Source organism: Macrobrachium rosenbergii, chromosome 13 (assembly GCF_040412425.1).
Source record: "Macrobrachium rosenbergii isolate ZJJX-2024 chromosome 13, ASM4041242v1, whole genome shotgun sequence".
In the NCBI taxonomy this organism is placed as follows: Eukaryota; Metazoa; Arthropoda; class Malacostraca; order Decapoda; family Palaemonidae; genus Macrobrachium; species Macrobrachium rosenbergii.
In genome coordinates, this window is record NC_089753.1 from 10,223,124 (window position 1) to 10,241,792 (window position 18,669).

Below are 18,669 nucleotides of genomic sequence, written 5' to 3' on the forward strand. Positions count from 1 at the left end.
TTTCCTTTCAGGCGCATCAAAATTGTTGTACCCAAACTGCAGAGCCTGAAACCACGTTTCATACCCCACCTTACAATTTTTAAGTTTATTTTTTATTGTCGCTTTTATCAGTTGCTTTCCGCTGTTTTTTATACTCTCTCTCTCTCTCTCTCTCTCTCTCTCTCTCTCTCTCTCTCTCTCTCTTCTCTCTCTCTCTCTTCACGTTACCGATAAAACCCCTCTGCTCACCTACACACCCGCTGGGATAGTATGGGGTACATGATATGGATGTAACCCAAGTCCCAGTGAAGTGTGGTTTGGAATGTCTGTTTTACATAAGCTGTCCTCTGATATACCATCTTAATGTGGGCGTTATTATTTTAGTTATTTTCGTTTCATATATATATGTGTATATATATAGATATATGTATATGTGTGTGTGTGTACACACACACACATATATACATATATATATATATATATATATATATATATATATATATATATATATATATATATATATATATATATATATATATATATATATATATATATATATAGTGTGTGTGTGTAATATCTGCTGATTTTGAAACTACAGTGGCTCTACTACCGTAGAGTCACAGTTCGTTTCCCTAATAACAAGAAGCTGAGTATCCGTTGTATGGCTCCTCTAAGCCTTTCACAGAAATAGATCAAAACAATAGAATAACAAATAAAAATGAAGATAAACTTTCTATATTTTCTTACTCTGTTTCCATTCGGGCCTCATTTGAACTCATTGCCTCTGTGACCAATCTGGTAAGCTCTGTAGCTATTTTCAGTAATGCCTGGTATTTTACGAGGCAGGAGCGTTAACTTTTCCATCAGACCCCTCGTTCGTCGGGGCTTGGGACCTGCATAAGTGTAGAAATTCACGGCATCGTCAAAAATAAACAAGCAAATGAATATCCGCACAAATAGCATACTTTTCCTCATAGTACGTCATTTACACCAATGCAGGCTGTACCTTAAAGCAGACCTGCCAACCTTTGCGTATTTGCTGGAGCATGTATTCAGAATTTTATTTTAAGGTGACAGGTAATTAGATTACAATCGCTGAGGCTTTTATGTCCGCGATTTTTTTTTCATCTCGTGATATTGATGATAACAACAACATTTCAGCAATCCTGCTTTCAGTCGCTGTTTGAAGCAGCGGCGTATTTTTGTCGGGAGTAATTTTGTAGACAGACGTAGCTTTTGAGGATACGCTGTGATGATCAGCATTACGGGTTGAATTGGGGTTATCGAACGTCAAAGCTGGAAATAAATCGTTTTTAACATTTCGATGGTATATCGGTTTATCTGTCTTCTGTGTGTCTATCTATCTAACTCTTAATAAAGGGAATGAGACAGATTATCTTCCTGTTGAAGTCAGTATTCTACTGATTTCACGATTTGTCGCCAGTTTCTTTCCATCTCCTGCGAAGCTTTGGAATTCTCTTCCTACGTCTCGTTTTTCCTCGCTCATACAACATTCCTTCCTTCACTGGTATCCTTCAAGGTCAAACTCCATCCTGCATTCAGCTGTTCCTCTAGACCTTGCTCCTGTCGGCCTCTGTGTCCATTCCTGTCGGACGATCTCTTTATGTCTTTCTTTCCCGATAGCTTCCCTTTAATCTCAGGGCGTCAATCGATGTCTATAATACGCAACAGACTTCAACGGCTGTGGGTTACAATGAGAAACGAAAACTGCATGGAGTTATTCTGGAATATTCCTGGATAAGACCGAATGGATTTTGGAAGCCGACATAGAACTGTAAATAGTACTTTATTGTATTTACATTTTATTTTTCCATTGCTTTTTTTATTTATTTTCTTGAGAATTTTGTCATTGTCTTGTATTGTATGTCCTTGACAAAGATGTTGTCCCATTGTTTTATTCTAACATTCTCTTTATAATCTTTCCATCATTTATTGTATCTTTATAAAACCTTTTTATTCTCTTTTCTTTTTTATAACCCTTTCGCTCTCTCATGTCTTTTTTTTTCTTGCTAACCTTTTCCTTTTCTTTTTTCTAACATTACGTCATAATATTTCCGCTGCCCTTTTCAAGGCGTAGAGAACAATACTGGCGTGACTGCTCAAAAGCAAGTCGGTCCCGCGAGAGTTGTCTAATATTGGACTCCACGTCCAAGATAACGCAGCACAAAAGGCTGAATGAAAGCTGATGCACTATAAAAACGACAGTTATATAGGAAAGTATCTGTGACGGCAAGTACCAACTGAAGGGACGTTACATATCGTCCCGAAGCTCGGGGAAATGTACCTTTATTCAGTCTATTTATTTTGGCTGGACGATGCCAGGTCTAAATGTCAAGTTCATTACTCTCTGGCTGTCTTTGTTACGCCAAACAATACATATGTGGATGCACATTCTTTTATAAGGTAGAAATTACTCGAAATGTGCACACATTCAGATGGAGCAAGGCAAAATGTATGTACAAGTGAAATGAGCAAAAATATGGATTAGAAGATTGTTTAATAGTAAGAATATTATAGATAAGTAAACATATAGGATTAATTTTAAACTTATAGTACGTTAAGAAAGGTGTCGTTACCTCGAAACCTTTCGTTCCTGACACAGGCAACGTTAACGTTTGTTATTCGTGCATTTTCTTAATCAATAATCGTTCCCGGTGACTCATCGTGGAACACAACGGGAGATCCCAAGACGCTGGTCACCGTTACAAGTGATTTATCGTTGAGTTCTCGTGTTCTCTCTCTGAACTTCTGTTGTTGGCCAACGCTTTTGTTTTCTGCGCTTTTTTTTCACTCGCTTAGTCAGCGAGCTTACAGGATCTTTTCCTCCATGCCAGATAAACGGGAAAATGTCAACTAAGATTAGAGCTATTCCATGACGTTATTATCTGCAGATATAAATAAATAAAGATAAAGAGATAAAGGCCGCTTACCCCAACAGTCACCTCTCCCTTTACCAGTTAAGGAACCACTGAATTATCTGCCTCAGTTCATTTGAGGAGCTAAGTTCAACCGGACTGGGTTCATGCTTTTGAAATCTGTTCGTATTTCGTTGGAAGGGACTGGTTTCTTGCTGAGGTGATGCGTGGTTTCCGTACTGAAGAGCTTGATACTCTCTCTCTCTCTCTCTCTCTCTCTCTCTCTCTCTCTCTCTCTCTCTCTCTCTCTCTCTCTCTCTCTCTCTCTCTCTCACAACTACCTGATCTATGCCTATAACAAGAAAGAATTGAGGAATTAACAAAATTAACGTATGAACGAAATCAAACACCCAAATAGCGGGAGAGGACAATAGCACTGCCAAGTACCGATTTATCTGCTGCTCTGCCCCGCTGAGCTCGTGATCAGTAACCTCAAGGAACACTGAATCTGGCCAGTACTTGAATGGGTGACCACCGATGAATGTCACGTGCCATTGGCTTGTTATCTCGTATGGCCATTGTTCGGGGCATGGGCGCCTATCTAGTTACTACATCTTTAAAAATTCAACGCTTAGAAAGTCGTAACAGACCGTAGACGTCTGATTTGATTGGCAATGGGTACCAGGAAAGCCAGAACGCTTTCCGTCTACCGAATATTCATCCGATCTAAGTAAGGGCATTTAAAAGGTCACATACACTCAAACACATGACAGAAGAGTGGAATGAAAACTTATTTCCAGCCCCATGAAGGGAAAATATACGCAAAACAGTCAGTGATATCGATGATGATGACAAAATACCACACATGCATGAGTGTATGTGTGTATGTGCCCTTTTAAATGCCCTTACTTAGACCTACACCCGACATATGCCCCTTTCCGTGATTTCCTGGGTCCTCCAACTCGTCTTTGTTCTGCTCCTCTCTCATTCTCATCACATGTTCAAAGCATCTCGATCTTTTCAGTCTTTGGGGGTCTGAAATCATTAATGCTTGCGCTGGTATCTTTTTTTTAATTGCATGAACAAATGCCATGATTTTAGTACTGAAATGTTCACCGTCAGACATATTTTCTATTTACCTATATATTTATTATGAAGTGTACCTTTTTTATGGGCAGTATATTTATTGTCGGGTTTAGTACCTTATATTTACTGTGTAATGGATAAAAAAATGCTTTTTATGCTCACTTAAAAACCACTGATCTTCAACAGTGCTTGCTTGTTCTATCACAGATTCAACTATAGCATATATATTTTAATCAATAATGTAAACCTGAGTCTTACTAAGTGTCGTGTTCGACAGTTATTAAAGAAACATCTGGCAGCCTCATACCTGAAAGAGTGGTCTGTGCCCAAAGTTAAAATGAAGGAAACGAAACTTTTCCAACAAAGTCTTTGGAAATGCTTTGCAAATTCCTTCCGCTCATGACCCACTTGCAAATGCTCCTCTCAGGCGGTTTTGGTGAGTCCTTCATTTTTATTAACCCCGTAGGGGGCTAGTGCCATCAGTGGACCTCATGCGGTGTACTGTAGGTATTACTTAAGGTTCTTTGCAGAGTCCCTTCGGCCTCTAGCTGCAACACTTTTCATTCCTTTTACTGTACCTCCTTTCGTATTTTCTCTTCCATCTTACTTTCCACCCTCTCCTAACGACTGATGCACAGCGCAACTGCGAGGTTTTTCTCCTGTTACACTTTTCAAACCTTTTACAGTCAATTCAGCGCTGAATGACCTCACGGGTCCCGGTGCTTGGCCTTTGGTCTAAATTCTATAGTCAGTCAATCAATCATTTTTATGAAAATGTTATTTGAGAGTGGTATACATTGCATACCTATCGGATACACATCTTTCAGGAAATGAAGCTTGTGGTGTTTAATGTTGAATGTATTGACACTGACCCTTGCAAAGTGTGATGTGTATTAATACGACTAGAGCTATGTAAGGCAGAGCCACTTCAGGACAGCGCCTTACACGCAATGAATTCTCGACTTCTTGATTCCAAAATATTTTTCTATACGTTTCCTTGTGAAAACTTGAATCTAAATTCAAGTTTTCACAATGAAAACGACATGTAAAACTATCAGGGGGAACGAGGTGCTAACTTGAGTTCATTACATGAATAAATACTCTTCATATCATCTATATTAAGTCAGTCAATCTGTTCATAGTTATCTGCCTTATTTCATACTCTGAGAAGTTAGTAGAGGCATTAAATATCCCCTTTCAATTATGTTTCGCGTGGTAAATACCTTTAACGCTACTAGGAACTAGGTTAGTTCATGTCGGATGGGGACCATAGAACCTTTGTTATCATCATAATGTGTTGTGCCATAGCCTCTTTTCCATGGCCTTCCTTACTCTTGTGTTTGAAATCCCTTGCTGGAGGCATTGAGGCTTGTACCTGTAGCGCGATTTCCTTCCCTTAATTTCCCGTAATCCTTACCGTCTTATTGAATTTCGTTATCGTTTTTCACATAGAGGCGATTAATACAAAAATCTTGCAGGTTTTCTTAGTCTGTTCCAAAAAAAATGTGAACAGTAGTGTATGATCACTGTTTTTGTCACTTTAATTTATTTTTTGCTTCCCTCCCTCTGTTTTCATTTTTTCCCCTGTGTATTATCATTTTAACTTTTATCCTAAAAGATTATAACCATCGAAAACTTCATTCATATACATATTTAATGTTGTAATGTATTCTTCTTACAGTAACCAACCTTCATTCATGGCTGGAGAGAGAGAGAGAGAGAGAGAGAGAGAGAGACAAATAATATGAGGCCAGGTCGATACTGCTGTATTCACATGTACTGTAAGAGTACGTAAATGTTGATTCATGAGACCTGAACACACCTGGCAGGACACACAGTTATGGAAAATTTTCATTTGTAACATTTTATCTCTGTTAAATGGAGTTGCAAACATTGCCACACTAGTACTTTACCTTTATCACAGTTTATAGTTGTTACTGGTGTCATTTAAACATAACACATAAATGGCTCGGGAGTTAAGACTTTTTATTTATGAAAGTGCCTTTCTCTTTACTGCATTTGTCGTGTATTGAGCAGTATCAAGAACAACTCTGCCAGTTTTTTTTTTTTTTTTTTTTTTTAATATTAACCTACAATCTCCAGTATGTTCCCTAGATTGCAGCAAACCATGACTCGTAATAGGAAGATATTATTACAAATTACCTTTGGATTCAGCAAAGGATAATGGCGCATGGAAACTCCAGTCCTTTTTTTCCCCTCCGCGTTTTTTATAAATTGCTGAAATAATTTTTAAATGAAACGTCTACAATCTTAAGTTGCCAGTGTCTGTTATGCAGTCTTACAACTCAAAGTAATGGCTTCAGTATCCAGCCTATTATTTTATATAATATATATCTACACACTGCAGTAATACATAAATAATTACATTACGAATGACTTTTGGTTAACAGGGTGGAGACTGAAGAATGTATACAGTTATAATTTTTCCCTCTGGTGATATAAGCTCTCAAATAAAATGAATACCTCGAACATTAATTACACATATCTGTTTTATTACTCGGGTTGAATTTAAACATATCAATGACTACCGTAGTTGAGATTGATTGTAGTATAAATTTAGAACCTAGATTTTGAACATGTGGTGTCTACTCAGACATAACTTTCAAACACTGAATCGTAAGGTTGGACTCAAACTCTTGCCTGAGAAGGATGAACTCCGTCTCAGCCTAGGCTTCAGAAGTGGTGGACTAGACTATATGGAGTCATATTGGGTCTATCATTTTCCATTTTATCAGCACAGTTATTAAAAAATTATTTAAAGTATTTGTAGTAATTAGAGTGTATGAATGTAATGGAGAATAACAGAGTAATTTATAGAAAATAGCACTTCACTCTTGCTCAGTCTCTATATAAAATGCCATTTTTCCCAGTGTGTTGAATCTTCTATTAATTAGATTTGGCATTTTTTTTATTAAATATTTTTCATACCAAAATGAAACGAATAAGTAACTTCATGTTCTAATTTATTTTACTTCGATTCTCTGTTTGATATACAATAGTGGCTAGAAGCCATTCGACTATTGTCGATTTTGATTTCATACCACTTACTCAAGTGGAAGAAAGTAGCAATTCTCTCTCTCTCTCTCTCTCTCTCTCTCTCTCTCTCTCTCTCTCTCTCTCTCTCTCTCTCAACTAATTTTTTGTGCCAACAACTCCGCTTTTTTTTTTCTTTTTTTGTTGGGCATTACGTTACTACTACTATGAGTTCCCTTGCTGGTCATTTAATCTTTAAAAGATACGCCCACTTTGGTGTGCCCGTTTTCTTTGCTTCTTATTGATTCCCTTTAATTAAACATTTGAAATTTAGGGTTACGTAAACTTCAATGTAACGAGTATTTTCGTTGGTTGAAAATAAGAATGAAAATTATTCTAAATTACATTATTTTGAGAAATTACCCGGTAAATCGGTCTAAAGAGAAATAAATATTAGAAATGTGGTAACCACTAGTACCGCTAGATGACTCTACTTCAGCGAAGATTATATCTGCAAAAGATGTATCTGCTAGTCGCGTTCCTTGTAGCAAATATTATTGAAATTTCTGGTTAATATTTTCAAAATAAATTTATTTAACCATACTATGTGTGTAATTATGTATTAATTTCGTATCTGCTCTTATGCATTTGTTTAACTGCAAGTTCTCTTATGTGAAGAGCGTTTTCATTATAATAATCGGAAATAGATGCAGATTTATTTCCATTCCCTCTAAAGAAATTTTAGTGTTGCAGCAAAGTTAACACAATAATTAATTATCCTGCCCATTTTATTCTAGTGTGAAGTGTCGGTAGAGTATCGTTTGTAATGGTATAATTGGTAATAATAGGTAATGAAAATTTACTCCTACTTTGATAACACATTTATAAATGTAGAAAATATTAACTCCTCGATAATATGATTAAAATGAGTACTTATGCAATGATTTTGAAGTCTTTCTGAGTATCTGGGTCGTCCACATAACCGAGAAGTAGCATTCACAAGAGAGTATCTGCTGTGAACGTGCCATAGAAAACGACTCCGGGAACAAGTTTTGTTTGCAGATAGAAGGTGTCGTCATAAAGTGGGTGGTAAAGGTGTAATGGCCACCAGTCACTGAACGCCGATAATTAGTACATCCTTTTCGTTATTAGTAGCTCCTAGAGTTACGAATTCGTTATAGATTTGGGTGAGTGAAAGTTATGACATGTTGTCCCTCCACCGTTTAATTATGAATCTCGTGAGAGGAAGAGAAAGTGTCAATAAACACTGAGAATCTTGGAGGTTGTTTAGGATTTTGACAGTTGTGGCCGCCTGCGATCGGTGAGTTTTTCTAAGAATCGTTGTTTCAGATTGAAATATCTCGCGAAGAACGTAGTTGTACACCACGTGGGTGTCATCAGGATCATAAAACGCTACGTTTTGTGCATGGCACTGCAAGATTTCTGTGTCGGGTCCTTGTGGTCTTCGTGGTCAGTTGCAGATTACACTAGGCTTAAGGCTTGCGGGAGTTGGTTTAGCCTCCTTTGACGTGTTTTTCTTCACATGGTGTTGCGAGTGAAGCATTGAATGAACCGGGTAGTTAGTGGCTAAGGTGATATTGTTAATTTGCTATTTTATGCACAGTGGGGGATCATATTGAATGAGAAGGGCTGTTGATGTCAAGGCTAAAATTAATTTTAAAAAAATGAAATCCTGTCTGTCAGTTAGAATTTGGCAAGACTTCGACATCAGAAGTCAACCAGCCTGTCTGACGCGACACCAGAATTATTGGCAGTGTAGATTGCATTCATCACCAGAGGCACCCTAAAAGATGGTTTCACATTGGGGTCACTTCTGATTCATAGATGCACTAATACGGGGCTAAGGTTAAAAACATTGATTGGGGTCTGGAACCATATAGCTAAGCATCCAGCTGTTCCAAGGGGAGGAACAACACACTTTGACCCGCAGAAGGCTGTCCTTTAGGATTGACCTCCCATTTGGTAATTCTAAGTATTAGCTCCGTGCCTGTTTTTATCTTGGAAACAGGTTTTTTTATACTTTTAGGGCTTCTGATACTGGAGGTGCATTTGTTTGTTGTTGGCCAAATGGAGTGTCCCTTCGTCGTGTTTAATACTGGCCCGGGCAGGTTGGGGCCCAGTACCCATACGTTAACAAGTTATTGCACTTGTCGGACGGGATATAACCGTTCCATACGTACCTGTGCTCTGTCTTGTGAAGATCACTTATGGAAACCCCTTGTTGGTTGGACTTCAGGGGTTAATTACAGGTTAATTACATTTGTGCGACAAAAACTGAAGGTAAATCCTTAATCAGCAACCAAAAAACTGTAGAAAAAGTCAAGTTAGAAGGAAATCACCACTACGGAGCTATTACTTAGATCTACCTCCCATTCCTTCACAATTTTTTAAGGGCATTTATCCTATATCTAAAACAGTTATGCTCTTGCTTATGAGGGTGTATAAATACATGTTAAGCAAGCATAAAACTTAGAGAATTCACTAAGATTCACTGGACTCCCTGAATATCGGTGCTTCATGTGTTTCATATGAAATACAAAAAATACCTATGAGCCAAAAAATACCTATGAGCCAATATAATAGGCTAGGTGAAATGTTACGCTACTCAAACCATTACTTGATGTTGAGTTAAGTTTGGATTTTAGCCTCCTTAACATGAGCAGTACAACACTCCTGCTCAGATCTGTTGCAGTTTTACTGTTACCAAATATTAACCACCAAATGTTCTTACCTGCTTGGTTTATTCCGTTGTATGTTAACACTGTCACAGGAGTGGAACTCCTGATTGGATTTTTTTGTCCAAGTGTCTTCTGTTATTTTCTCCAGGAATTGTTGGTAGCCTATGTGGAAAATGTTGAGACGCAGTTTGGTACAGTTTTAGTGTAAATCATAATTGTATTTTGGAGAAGAAAATAGGATTTTCCTCTATTTTAGTGTGTTTTCAAATGTCTCCTACATTCAATTTGGTTGTAAATTAGTAGGCTAGGCCTAGTTTTAGAGATACCTGCCCACTCGTATATCCTGCAGATATGGGGATCACTGTGGGAAATCAGGATGTATTCTAACATTTCCATGACACTTAAGCAAGTTTTGATTGTGGTTTAAGGTAAGGTTTTTTAAATGTTTTTAAATTGATACTACTGTATACACAGCGAGTAAGGACCTGATAACTTAGATTATGGTATTGGTGGGGGGCCAGGTGAAGATCTGGTGCCTTAGGTTAGGTTGGGGGTCCAGAGGGGCAAAGCCTCCAGATGTCCTAGGTTAGGTTAGATAAACTGTGGTTAAGTCATAGAAAGGAGTATTGTGGGTGTGGTAGGCTAGAGTAAGCGTATTTGGGAGAGGTGAGGATGCTGAGTGGGGAGGGCTGGGACGACTGTCATCTGCTTGCGAGAATTTATGACTTTTCTTGGTTTAAAAGCAACAGTATTGAAGGGGGTAGGCTGGGGTAAGCACTTACAGGGTGGGAGGTTTGGGAGACCCAAGTGGGGAGGGCTTGGCAGATTGTCTTCTGCTTGAGTTTTCACAACTGTTATTGGCGTAAAAGCAACAAGGTCATTACATGAGAAGGATGAAATATTTGTCATACCAACAATAATGTCTAGTAGAAGTTGCAAGGGTGGGAGAGCACTTGTGCGTTTGTAAACTTTTCATGACTACTGGCTCAAAAGCAATGGTGACATTGCATGTCATTTTGTTTATCATAGAGATAGGTCATAGAGGTTTCTTTCAATCATTGGCTGCTTACAAAGGTACCAAGACACTTGTTTTGAGATGTGTGCCTCTCCCTTTTCCAGTTGCATGCCATTTCTTGGTAATACTTTTTTAATCAATCGCTGTGATGGCCTTGTGACACGGTATATACTGTCTACAGGCTTGGTGGCTTTCATAGGTGTATTTGCAGTGTTGTAGGTGCTATTTTAGCTGTGTTTGGTGCTGTTTTTGGGTCTGTATTTTGTGAGGGATCCACCACCTGTTAGAGGACCAAGAAGGTGCTGACACACGTAGCAGCTTGAAATTGAGGTGAGAGAACTGATGCTGACAGGTCTGAAACCTGTATCATGGGCAAATACACCAATCCACAGTCTACCTTGCAGGACATCAAGAACACCAAGGATAAGCTGAAGAAGTTTGTGACCAGTTTTGGGAAGAAGACTTCAAGTAGTGAGCTCTGCAAGGTCAAGGCCAAGCCCCACCCCGAAGAGATTGAACAGTTGACTTCAATCTGGTTTTGTCATCAGAGGCCGGCCTCGGTGTATGCACATGGTGCTGAGTTGTAGTCCACTGCTACTGAGTTTGCAGGTCTGAATGGGGTTGGAGACTTTAAGGTGTCCAGGGCTAGACTGTTCATTGCAGAATTCAACATGAGCTTTCCAACAAGAAAACTCATGGCAAAGCCTTGGATGCTTCTTAGGAGGAAATAAAAGAATTTCTGCAGGTTTTGAAAGATTCAACAAAAAAGGAAGGCCTTGTTTTAAATGAAATCTACAGGATTGATGAAACTGGTGTGTTCTATTGTTCTGTGCCCACGAACACTGTAGCTGATGAGGACAAGAATATATTTGGTTGAAAGCATACAAATCTGCTTTATGTGGAAATGCTTTTGGTATCCATCATTGCAGACCTGTGGTAGTTGGATATGTGAAACAAGCCTGTGCCCTTCAAGGGTTGATTAACTCCTTGTGGTTTGGTATTTGATGAAGTCTTGGCTCACTGCCAAGGATATGTCTGGCTGGTTCCATTACCAATCTTATTTTTCGTCATAAGATACCGGACCATGGCATTGCTAGACATCTGGTGAAGGCTTTGATTCTCATTGACAGTGTGGTTGTGCATCCTACTAAAGCATAGGTGGTCATATTAGGGTCATGTTTATGCCTCCTAATACGATTACATTCATGCAGCCAGTGGACCAAGGTGTTATTGTTGCAATGAAACAGCTATGCCAGAGAAATTTCTTGGAGGGGTGGTGGTGTTCAAGGAGGAGAAGGAACAAGGCTGGGATATATGGGGGGGAATAGAGTCTGGAGAAACTTAGAAAGTATTAGCTGAAGTCCCCCATTTACAGCTTCACAGATGCGTGGAAGGATGTCACTGTGCAGACCTTGGAGCATGCATGGAACTGTATCCTGAAGGGGGCTAGAAGGCCTGATTGACTTCTCTTGCAAAGGGAGGCAACAGTGTTACCAGGGATGATGTACAAGAGAGGCTTGATGGCAGTGTCAGTCCTGTTTCTAGCTGATGTCTGACAGCAAGTTGCTTTTGGTGAGGTGGAGGAGAACACCCCTGAAAATGATGACAACACTGATGATGAGCATACTGCACACCCAGCCCCAAACTACAAGGACATTTAGGGGGTCTTGGACAACATTGACTGTAACTGCTTTGCCAAGGCCTTAGTGATGACTGAAAAAGCTTAGGAAATGATTGTGAAGCAAAATTGCAATTCTTTTCACCTAGAGTACCCTTGACAGCTTCTGCAGACCCCTGAACCCCATGCACCCAAGCCCGTTACCATCCACTTCTGTAACTCAAGTTTTTTTTAGCTCAGAAACACAAGCAAACACTGCAGCGTTGTTGACCTGCTAGGTTCTTCTAGCCAGTAATCTGACATGTTCTGCTTCCTCTTGAAAGCCCTCTAGGCACCTTGAACACCTCTTCTGACCAGTTTGCCACTTACACCTCTTCTGACCAGTTTGCCACTTCTTGACCCCCTGGAGGAACTGGAGACAGTTGAGGGAAGAGGACTTGTAAAATGTCCTTGCTAGTTTTTAAAGTCCAGCCCACGTAAGCAGTGTAGGCATTGTGTACAGTACTGTAAAGTGTTTTGTGAGTTGCTTATAAGCACATAGTGTATGTACGATGTACCATGTAGTGACAAAATAGGGGAAGAAAAAAGTGCAAACTTATGGTTTTACATCATTACAGTATGCACAATTTAGGTATTGAGTGTTGTTTTTAAGCATATGTGATGTATACAGCACTGTTCTTTGTAGTGACAAAACAGGGAAAAAGGATACAAACCAACTATGTTATATCCTTACAGTACAGTACAGTGTATTGTGTGTTGTTTATAACTATATATAATGTATACAGCACTTGTTTATTGACAAAATTGGGGAAATAAGGAATGAACTTACTGTTTTACATGAGAGTTTTCATACCTTATCACGTAAATTTCCAGTATCTTAAAGGTCCTTGGCTCTGTTATCTTGAATAAACAAGATATATAGAGTAAGATTTTTACCCATTCTGTAAAGATATTAGTTTTCATTTAAAGGGGCCAATGCAGAGGAAACTGTCAACTCTATTTGTACTGAAATATTTACCAAAACAGAGCTAAGTCAGGCAACATCTTGGTGTGTACAAGTAAGCTTGTTATCTTAGTAACTTATGTAAGGAGTCATCATTTATTGGTCGTGATTTTGTAAATGCCTTTATGTTATTACTCTAGAGTTCATGGCAGGAATAATGCAATTAAAAATTGGCTAGATGATACCAAATTCCAGGGCATAGTAGGCACCTGTTAGCCATCAAATTAATGTCCTAATGAGCTTAGTTCAGTATGCTATATCCTACCTCTTTTCAGTGTCAGGCCTAGACTGTGATGTTTTAGCTATTTTATTAGTACAGTATTAAATGTATATAATTTTTCAAGTTCAAGGCAAATATGTTGTATATTTAGAATTGTAAACTCGTGTAACCTATGCTAGGCTATCTCCCAGAAGTCAAAGGTCCCCCTTGAAATGTTTTCAGTGCAAATAATGGATTGATTAGTATCTGCACTAGTTTCAAAAGCACCTCACCAGTTGAGTGAAAGGCAACAAATCAGTCTTTAAGCAGATTTTCTGGAATTATATAAAAGGTCAAAATAAAAGTTACTGTATAATGTGTAATTGATTGTCAGTTCAAAATTAGGCTTTCTAGTAGATTTTATTTGATTCAGATAAAATTAATTTAGAAATCATTTCCAGTGAAAATGCTTGTGTAAAGTACAACCCCCCTTACCCAACAATAATAATGGCTCTCAGTGGGGAAACCAGCCATAAATCACTTTACGCAACAGTTTTTTTTTTTTTTTTTTTTTTTTTTTTTTTTTTTTTTTTTTTTTTTACATAACTTCATAAAGATGCTGAGTCCTTACCTGACCAAGGTACTTATGCCCCCTTGGAATCTCCCCCAACCTGACCTAGTTGACTGTTAAAAGTAACAGCCCTTACTCCAAACAGTTACATAACTACATTAATTGCATTACCTCTCTTCTTCATTGCTTCCCCTAAGGGTAGCACTTTGGGAGATGTGAAGAATCTAAAAGAGGATTATACAGTTGGTTGGCCTCATGGAGAAAGTTAAGCACACTGGTGCTAAATAGGGAATTAATGGTCCAAGTATTACATTATGACTTGAGTTTAATACCAAGCTCTTTAACCTACTTTTTAATCTCTCCACAGACATTATGTCTTCATATGTGGCTTTTTTTTTTTTTTTTGTCTTGTCAACAAAGTGCTGCAAATAATTATTTGTTGATGTGCATACCCCTCAAACAACAAGGAACACACTGACCAGCTGTCACAAATAATGATGGAACCTGGAATGATAAATTTTTGTATCAAGGGAATAAGATTATCTTTAATCATTTACAACAAAGTCTTGCTGTCAGATTTAAGAGAGAGAACAATTATCCAATGAGAGCCCACTGAAAGTAATTGCCTACTTGGTCCACAGCTCCACTGGGAAGCCTGTGTGTAATGTCTTCCCAATAAATAGGGTCTAGGCAACTTCCACAATGAACACCTATATATTATAGATCTGATTGTGAAACCAGAACTCGGTCACATCTGAGCAATATTATTATAGCAATATTAGCATTTTGAGATACCTAAATTGAGTATGATTTATGATCAAATTTTTGACATCAAAGATTAATTGAAGCTAGAATTTGTCAAGGCCCTAAATGTAGTTCTTGCCAAAAACCTCCCCTTAAATTGACTGCTTCATATGCACCGTAGCGTGATTTATAGTTTTGTGAACTACAGGAGAACCAGCATACCTAAAAATATGGTGGTTTCAGTAAATGCACATTTATGCACTAGTGGGACACTTCACTGATGTAGGTGATGGTTTTCCCCCCAAAAATGATAAAAATACCTTAATATTCTTGAAATGCAAACTAGTTATAGAAAGAGACCAGAGAACAGCTGACACAGAGAAGATGGCAGAGCCATGACTAGAACCAAAAACCAAGTGATGCATGATTTATCATGATTGCTGATTTGACCATCAGGGAAATATCATCATAGTAAGCTTATGCTTTTGTCCCCTAACATCACTGAAGTGTTGAAGAACAGTTGCTCAGAATTGTTTTGGTGGTGATATTCTGAAGCAACACTTAAAAATAGACTTGACATAGCAAACTTTGGTGGTAAGGATTTGTATTAATATTTTTTATAGAAGGAAAGCGTCTTAAAATAGACATTATTCATGATGTTTTCACAGTAACTTATTTCAGTTAAAAGTAAACCAACACTAGTGAAAATTGATAGGCTTATGCTACTGTTAATAGAAGTTAGTAGAAGCATGCAAATATTTCTGTGGATATATAATGTACTTAATACATTTATTAACTTCAAGTGCATGTTGCCACTTGAATAAAATGAGTGGCCTTGAGGACAGTGAACCAAAACTATAATGGAGAAATTCAGCTCTTGAATTTTAACAAGGGTGCAGTGGAAATTGTGTATCTCTTGTTCACCTGTGCCCGGAAGATCTGCTGTGTGAAGGTCATGATTGATGGCAGCACTATTTGTACCATAATGGAATTTCTCAGTCTGAACAAAGTCACTGATCACAAATCTGTAAAAGTGAAGGTTACTTTTAAACAGTTTATGAACTGAGAAAGTAAAAGTATTTGTTATAAACATAAAATTGTAATAGTTTTTGACTAGTTTGACATTATTTTTTGTTTGTGTTGCAATTGGTTGGACAGAAACCTCTTTAAGTCTTAAAAAAAAAATGGGAGCTATAGTTGGGGAATACAAATACAGAGATGCAACTTAACCTGACCTAGTTTGTTGTAGATCATATGGTTAATACAGGGATCCATACTAACCTAATGTAGGCCCCTGTCTGATATGGGTCCTTGCCCTCCTGTCTTCAATTTCCTTGTGTATCCTTCCAAGAAAGTTTTAATTACGGAGCAAGTCAGAACACAAATTCATAAGTATTTAGGCTCTCCCCTAACCTGACCTAGAGCACAATAGATCATAGCAAAACATTTGTCCACATACATTGGTTACTTGTTGTCCACTTTGTTGGTATTCCCAAAGGGAATATGTGACCACTGCCTTCCCCAACTTAACCTGTCTATTAAACAGTGTTTTTCCACTGTGGTAATTCATTGTTGTATTGAGCTGACCAAACATTTCTAGTGAAAGCCTATGTAAAGTACATCACATTCACCTTATTTCACATTAAATATCTCTTATTTTTGTAAATAATCATAGTTTCAGAAACAACACACATCTGTACAAGATTCTTTGCTGAATTTAATTCGCAAGTTATCCCTTAGTTTTGAAACTGACTGATGTACCATGGAGGTGTTAGCCTAACATGATAGATCTAGACTGTGACAAAATAAAGCCAAATTCTATGAAATTAACACTCCCACCACCACCTACATAAAGCATCATTGGTTGATTCTCAGAAACAGAGTTGTGTTTCATTTGGTGAGTGGCACATCTTACTTTCAAAATAGATAGACAGGGAGTAGCTTAAACTGAATACAGCTTGAAGATCTTTCCAAAATACTGTGGCAGCATAATTTAAACAAGCTATAATTCTGCATTCTTTAGTTATCTTGCTTTCTATACATTTGGCAGTTTGGTTACGGTATGGAATAAAAATGTTAGAATTTATTGAAATTAGCAGTAAACATACACTATATCTGATCATAACATAAATCGTGTAGAGAGTCTTGAGTAATACCTTGATATAGTGTGTCATCCCTTGATATAGTGTATGCTTAGTCTAAGTTCTTATTGTTGTTTGATGAAGAAAAAAAAAAGAATTAAGTAAATTTATTGGAATTAAGCTTGAAGGGAAGCAGCAGTCAAATTGATTATTGACCTTTAACTGTTAGATAACCCATATCTATAGTGCTTTATAATAGGTGACAGAGAGAGATAATAGTGTTGTTTTGGAAATGAGGTATTATAAAATTGCTTAAAATTAATATAGGTAATGATACTGTATTGGGTATGTGGTTTATCTGGCTTGTAGGATGGACCATGTTCAACCTGGTGTTGAGGACCACCTAAACCCTAGAGATGATCCTTCATACACAGGATCTTGTTATACCAATTAAATAATAATATCCGTTATTTCAGCTCAGGGCCACATTCATGGAATATACAAATTATGCAGAGACAATAGAATACACAATCTAGATACGTGAGATAACATGACAAAAATGACAATCGGCAATATCCACGCAGTTGCTGAACAAATAGAAAAAAAATAATATTCATTGTAATGGTAATGACAGCAGTAATATTGAGAATGATAGTAAAAAGTATTAAAATTATAACAATAAAAAAAAACACTGTCTACTTCTCCACTCCAGTTGCCAGCTTGCTTAAATAGGTATTTGCATCTATTTGCCTCTGGAGTTTTAAGCCACAAAACTTAAAACTGAGGGAGGGTTTAAGGGATTTAAGGGAATGTGGATTCTATCAGTTCAAGAGTAGTTTTAGGTAAGTTCATTGTTGACTGCCCTTTGAGCCAGACAGTGACTCACATCTACAAACCATAAAATTTATTTAAGAGAAAAGGAAAGAGATATACAGTATTATGGTGTGGTATGGGCAGGTCACCCAAGTGCTGAGTATTGATCCAGTTACAAGATGTAGACAAGCAAGAATTTTTCTTCCTAAGGCTCTTAGTCATCATCAAATGCTTTTTGCCATTTTGCCCATCCAAACATTATAATCAGTTATGTGCAAGAGATTTGCATGTATGGATGTTGCCATATGAGCTTTTTGCTTTTATTTATTTGTTGAGGTGACAATTAAAATTAAAGGAATATTAATGTTTTGTAGCAACCGCACAAACTTCGTCGAAAATGTTATTTTTGAGGTGTTTGAAAATTGTTACACTATTATCACGTTTGTTTATAAGGTGTATAAGCTAACCTCTTTATTATTGTTTATAAAAGTTAATGTTAATTCAGGATATTATTGTTTATGTTGTTAATTCAGGAAATACATATTAACATTACAAGCACAGTACAGTATATGACATTTAGATGAAAGTAGTCTGGTGATAAAACTTAATAGTATAATTGTTTGTGGTAGATGTGAATTAATTTTGTAATGATAAAGCTTGGAGGTATTTTTTCCCCCAAAAGAGTGATGACATCTTGTAAGAGTAGGATCTGATCCTTCTTCTTTGATGTGGAGTTCATGTGGTAAATGTTATTGATTTGTACTGGACAGTGACTCAGAGGCATTGTCAAGAAATCAGTTCTATGAACAAATGGTCTTATTTTTGCTTAAGACTGTTTAGACACTGTTATATAATGTATTTTACTATTAGTTCTCCCTTTTTTTTCTAGTGCTCCAATTTTCTCATCATCATATTGTGCTCACGTTTTTTTCACAGTTATGCCACTAAATTAAGTATCTTAGTTATTCATAGTTTTGAATTTCAGTTATGG

The 18,669-nt window shown here is 37.4% G+C and overlaps 1 protein-coding gene across 6 annotated transcripts in view; it reads left to right on the forward strand.

Annotated features, from left to right (window-relative positions):
* The window catches only part of AP-2alpha (adaptor protein complex 2, subunit alpha), a 110,220-nt gene that overhangs the window by 24,844 nt on the left and 66,707 nt on the right, over nt 1-18,669 (forward strand). For 2 of the 6 annotated variants that reach the window (XM_067114182.1, XM_067114186.1), the window contains exon 1: nt 8,015-8,256. The exons of 1 other annotated variant lie outside the window; for it this stretch is intronic. The gene's annotated coding sequence lies outside the window, so the exon portion shown is untranslated. Of the gene's footprint in view, nt 1-7,970; nt 8,257-8,366; nt 8,528-18,669 lie in introns of those variants that run through there. 3 more of the 6 variants (XM_067114181.1, XM_067114185.1, XM_067114184.1) reach the window with 3 other exon arrangements.